At 43.3% G+C, this 6,000-nt stretch overlaps 1 protein-coding gene across 3 annotated transcripts in view; it reads right to left on the reverse strand.

The window, feature by feature from the left end:
- KIAA0319 (KIAA0319 ortholog) overlaps positions 1-1,044 on the reverse strand; it is a 143,186-nt gene extending 142,142 nt beyond the window's left edge. Inside the window, exon 1 of one of the 3 annotated variants that reach the window (XM_072603969.1) lies at positions 583-1,044. The gene's annotated coding sequence lies outside the window, so the exon portion shown is untranslated. The remainder of the gene's footprint in view (positions 1-582) is intronic. The other 2 variants (XM_072603970.1, XM_072603971.1) reach the window with 2 other exon arrangements.
- Between the last annotated feature and the right edge of the window lie 4,956 nt (positions 1,045-6,000).

Raw genomic sequence — 6,000 nt, forward strand, 5'->3', positions numbered from 1 at the left:
AGAACTGCGAACTCACAGAAAGAACAGTGACTTTCATCTTTTCAGATTAATGTCCCAGTTAGTTAATGAAATTCAAAATGAAAACCTTAAATATCCCTAAGCTACAGTTTGGACTCAGCTAATGCAATGAAGTTAATAGATGACAAAGTGATCCTTCGCTGAATTCTTTATTGCATCGATGTGGAAGCTTTCTACCCCAATGTAGATCACAGCGGCTTCCTGACTCCTCAGCCAGTGTGACAAGATGAGACAAAGTAAAACAAGGCAAGAGCATTTCAAATAAAAAGCCAAAGAAAACGAATTCCGCGACGTTGCGCATCCCGCTGACAGCACTTTCCATTCCCGGGCTCCACCCCACTCCCAAACAATTCTCCGGGCTGCGATCGGCAGTTCTACTCCGACCTGACAACTGCAAGGTAGGTACCAGAACAACCACAAGAAACCCCACAGCCCCCGCTCCCATCTCTCCTAGGCTTACGCTCCATTTAGCTGTTGTGCATTTCTTTGGAATAGCCCTCCACTCTCGGTTTTCCGCTTTTTCATTACTTCGTCCGCCCCCGTGGCGAGGTTCAGATACCGTACCTGGACATCCGCGAGGCTCAGTCAGAAGGTACTCTTCCTGGTCAGACTCCCAGGCCTGGAGGCGTCATTCACCGCATCTGCTCCTCTCCTGCCCGTCATCGTCTCGCTGTACAACCCCGCGCACGGGTTCCGTCTCAGGCAGCCAGCCCCGCGAAGCTCTTCATTCCTCTCCCCCACGGTTCCCTCCCGACACAAGGCTCTGTCCAAAGCAGACTCGGGAGCCCGGTGTAGTTTTCCTGCGGTTCTGAGACGGCGGCTGCTGCTCTCTTTACCTCTGGCAGAGGGAGCAGGAGCAGCCGCGGTGGCGGCGGCAGCGGCACAGCTGCAGCAGGGGCACCGCCCGCCTCCCCCAGAGCGGGCCGCACCGGCTTGGACAACTGAGGGCGGGGGGAGCTTCGGCGCGCTGCGCCCTGGACCCCTTGGCCGCGCAAGCTTTGGCAGGTGCCGGTCTGCGCGCGCGTGATGCAGCCTGGACCACTGTTACCAAGGCAACGCGCACGCCGCGCCTCTCCCTCCTCCCTCCTCCCTGGAGGCACACACCCAGTCATAGATGCAGTCTCAAAGCCCAGAGAAACGACCACGACACACCTGAGGGTTCGCGCGCCCCTCCCCCCTACCACCACCCCCTCCTCCCCACACACACACTCACACAGTCCTGCAGATTCGCGACTTCTCTCAGCTCCAGCTCTGGTCGAAATCATCAACTATCAAATCAATGCTATCAATGCTTCTGGAAAAGACGTTTCTGATGAAAAAATGCTATCCACCTCCCAAAAGAACTGACGACCTCTGAGTGTAGACTGAAGTGCGCTTTTCTCTCTCTGTCTTTCTTCCATTTTGGGGGTGTGTGACATGGCTAATGTGGAAATACGTTTTGTCTGATTTTACATATATAATTGAAATATTGCTTGCCTTGTCAGAGGGTGGGGGAAGGGTTACAGAGAGGGAAAGCATTTAGAGCTCAAATTTTTTGAAAACTGTTAAAAATAAATGATAAATTTTTAAAAGAAAGAAAAGGTGTGTCAAATAGCTGTTCTGTGGTTCAACTCACCATCGCTGTGACTCCTCAGACCAAAACTCCCTTCCCTGGCCACCATTCCTCTCTGTACTTGATTCCTTCTATTTGAATCTAAGCTCCTTGAGGACAGGGACAAAATCTTACTTTGCTTCAGTATTCCTAGCAGCTGAACACTGTGCTTTGGCATCTAAATAAAGCAAGCAAATGCATTTTCATTAATTCATACACATACAAAACACACAAATATCTAACACAAACATACAACCATCCTAAAAATGGAAGTACACACCCATACACACAAGGAATTAGGCAGGCGGGGGAGGAGACAGCACTTGCACTGGAGCTTATGAGTGGGGAAATGGGGAGGGGGCAGGTGATTAGATGGGGTGTGGAGAAGGAAGCTTGTAGCCTCTCCTTCTTCCCCAAATGAGTTCATTCCTACAGTGCTGCACCTGTCTCATCTACTCCCGTACTATGTGGTTGTGGGCACACCATAAGACATTGGAGGATAAAAAGGGGATCTAATGTGTGTGATTTGCCAACAAGATTGGGGAACAACGGATACCACTGCTATACAGGAAAGATTAGATTTAGAGAATGATCTGGGTTTGAATACCACTTGTGACCTTGAGCAAGTAATTTTCTGTCTGGGACTTTGATAATTTGTTGAAAGGGGGGAGTAAATTAAATGATCTCTAATGGGCCCTTTGAGTTCTATATTTTAGGTTCCTATGCCTTTGGCCTTAGAGACTCCCACTCCTCTGGAGGGAACCTAGAACCGGAGGTCAAGTTTCTTTAGGTTCATTTCTAAATCCGTCTGTATAAAATTGTCTGTCCTAGGTGGGTGCAGATTTTTGACAATATAGTAAGTGGCACTGTGCAAGAGGTCCAGATCACAAGTTTAAAAAGTGACCAAATATTTATTGGTCGAGGGTATAAATCATTACAATGATCTGGTAGGGGGAAAGGCAGATAGCTATCTTCCCATTTCAAAATGATGATATTTTCCTTCCCATTTCTATGCTTCCCACTGAACTGTGAAAGGTTCAAAGTACACAAGCATGTTCACTATCATGGGGTAGGAGGAAGATAATGGCCCTTATATCTAAGAAAAAATTAGTGCTGGACTTGGAGATCTCCCAAACACTTATTAGCTGTGTGACCCTAGGCAAGTCACTTAACCTCTCAATCTCAGCTTCTTCATCTGTACAGGGGAATAATAAAAGCAACTGTTTCCCACAGTTACTGTGAGGTTCAAATGTGATAATGTATGCAAAGAAATTGTGAATTTTAAGGTATTATGTAAATGATGGCTACTACCACTTGGGATGAAATTATTTCTAAAATGGACTGCATACTTTCCTGCCTTTTTAAATATGGATACTTAATTTATGACATGATTTAAGCCTTAAATGCCATAGCCCTTCCCCCCACCCCACTATCCCCATATAAACTCCTTCAGGACAGGGTATCTAATTTGTTTTTCTATCTGTTCCCCAGCATAGTGCCTCGGACATAGTGGGTGCTTAATACCCACCATGTATTTACTGAATTCAATTCTCATTCCTCAAGGTAATCATTGTGAGTATGCAGTCCTGTGCATAACTTTTTCATGAAATCAGCTTTTCATTATCTCTTTGGTTGTCACTGTGCCACCCTGTAATAGCTCACTTCCACCTGCTCCTTTCTGGTTTGTTGCTTCTCAGTCTCCAGGGCTGAGAAAATAGAGTTGTTACGCAGTGGATCCTGGATTAAATTCAATGACTTTCTTATTCACTTATTCTCTAATGTTTTACTTTGAATGCTTGGGAAGTTTGGAAACCTAGAAAAATTCCAGATGAGGGCTTTTGAACACTCCTTTGAGACTGAATGGAATTCTTAGGGATCATTCCTCAGATATGTGCTGCCTCCTCTGGTTATGTTTCCCTAACAAATAAGGGAACAATGGGGATAGGGAAGATGAGGAAGGAATACGAAATGCACCTACAACTGGTGTGAGATAATGTAAGTGAATGCATATAAAGCTGCAGTAATAGCATCTGAGCTGTCTCAGCTTGAAACCTTGGTTCTGAATGGGACAGGGGGAGACCTAGACCCTCAAGGACTTGTTTTGTAGTCACATGATTTCTACAGAGGCAGTTAAATGGCACTAAACCTGGGGTCAGGAAGACCAACATTCAACTCTGCCCTCAGACACCTCCTAGATGTGTGACTCTTAGCAAGCTACTTAAATCCTTTTGCCTCAGTTTCCTCATCTGGAAAATGAGCTGGAGAAGGAAATGGCAAAGCACTTGAGTATCTGCCAAGAAAATCCCATGGACAGTATGGGACTATGAAGTCACAAAGAGTTGGACATTACTGAACAACCATAACAGTGATTGCTATAAGATTCGTACTGTATCTCCAACTGATCAACCATAATTTAAGATTAAGAGTAAGTAAAGCTCAAAGGAAAGATGAAAGAAACAAGTCTGGCAATAGTGTGGGTGGGATATTGTAACCCTTACTCAAATTAAACTTAGAGGCTTCTCAAGGTAGAAGGCTGTCAACCTGAAAGTTTGGTTAAGAAAAGGCAAACAGGCTAAATGCATACAGTTTATTCCCTTAAAGCTAGCAGTACATGATCATGGAGCTAGAAGAAACTAATACAGGCCTAATACAAGAATGACTAGGCTTAAATCTGTTTTAGGACAATCCAAGGTGGTCTGAGTCCCTCAGATTTATGGTCTCCATGAGTGATTAACTAGACCATAGGAAGGAATTTCTTAATTGCATAGGTTGTAAATATAATAACAGAGCTGACAAAGTTTCAATTGAAATTATGACCCAGGATATCTGTGTTTTCTTTATCATTAACATGCCATAACATAGTATATGTCCACAAACTATTAAGATATGGAAAAAGTCCCATTACTCAAGATAGTGTCTTCGGTTAAGGGTCTCATAAAGAATGCTAAGTTAGCCACATCTGGCTTTGTTGACAGAGGAGGTATTCTCTGAGTTTACTTCAGAGAACAAAGAGGCTGTTAGGTCCAGGTTTTTCTTAATTCAAGCTCTGGCCCTTATTAAATAAGTATCCCCCTTAGGCAAATAAAATGCTCCAGGGTGGAGAACAACCAAATTTCTGGTCACGTGACCTGATGTACCTTTCCCCTTCACCACCCCCTTAATGCCACATCAGCATTCTTCCCTTAAGTTCCATATTTGGTAACAAAAACCCTCATTGGTGAGCAACGATCCTTTCTGTGTTCTTTGTCTCTGGGGTAGATTCCCGAGCTTAGACTGTATGCCTGGATTCCCAGCCAATGGGAAGAGAGGCTAGTAGGCTTCTGAGTTAGGGACTATATAATGCTGTACTCCACTCTGTTCAGGTGCACTCCCTTGCTGACACCACCCACGGTCTTGCGGGAAGTCCCCCTTCTCATGAGATTGTAATTCCTTTTTGCCTTGATAATCATTCAATATAAATTTTGGACTTTTGGCTGCCATAGATTTCTTCAATTCTTTCCCCAGATGATTTTGTAAATCCCTTATGAATGGTTGAATTCAAAAAGCCATGATTCCTAAGGCCTTATCTGAAAGACACTGTGAAATTAATGTAATCTTAACTGTATGTTTCATAATAAAAACCCAACTCTGTCCCAGAGCTAAAACCAATAAAAGCATCTGATCATAATTAAAAGTCATGGTAGGGATAGGGTGGAGTATTGACATATATTTTGTTTCTTGCTGAAGAATATCAGACTAAATGAAAAGAGACAACCTGAAACCCATTTAATTATATGCAACATTTATTAAGACCTTACCATATGAAATATTTTGTATGATTGCACATGTATAACCTATACCAGATTGTTTACTATCTTAGGGAGGGGAGAGGGGAGTGAGTAAGGGACAGAATTTGGAACTCAAAACTTTAAATTGTTTTGATATATAATTGGGGACAAAAAATATTATTGGAGTGTTAAAATAAAAAAAGAACTTAGCATATATAGAGCACTGTGGGAGTAGGAAGCACAAAGTTTATATAAAACATGATCTCTGACCTCATGGCATTTACTGGGAATCTGACTTCTTGATAGCAAAGGATAGAGTACTGGACCTGAAGTGAGAATGACCTGAGTTTAAATCCAGCCTCAGACAATGACAAGCTGTGTGACTATGGGCATTTAACCCATCTGCCTGCAATATGGGGATAACACCTTCCTCCCAGGGTTGTTATGAGGGTCAAACAAGATAATATTGGTAAAGCATTCCACACTATGTAAATATTAGCTATTATTATTATCACAGTCAATAAGAATTTTTAAAGCACTTACTATGTGCCAGGCACTGTCCTACAAGCTGGAAATACAAAGAAAGGCAAAAACAGTCCCTTCTCTTATTCTTTGTTCAGTTGT

The sequence above is a fragment of the Notamacropus eugenii genome, chromosome 4 (genome assembly GCF_028372415.1).
Source record: "Notamacropus eugenii isolate mMacEug1 chromosome 4, mMacEug1.pri_v2, whole genome shotgun sequence".
Classification (NCBI taxonomy): Eukaryota; Metazoa; Chordata; class Mammalia; order Diprotodontia; family Macropodidae; genus Notamacropus; species Notamacropus eugenii.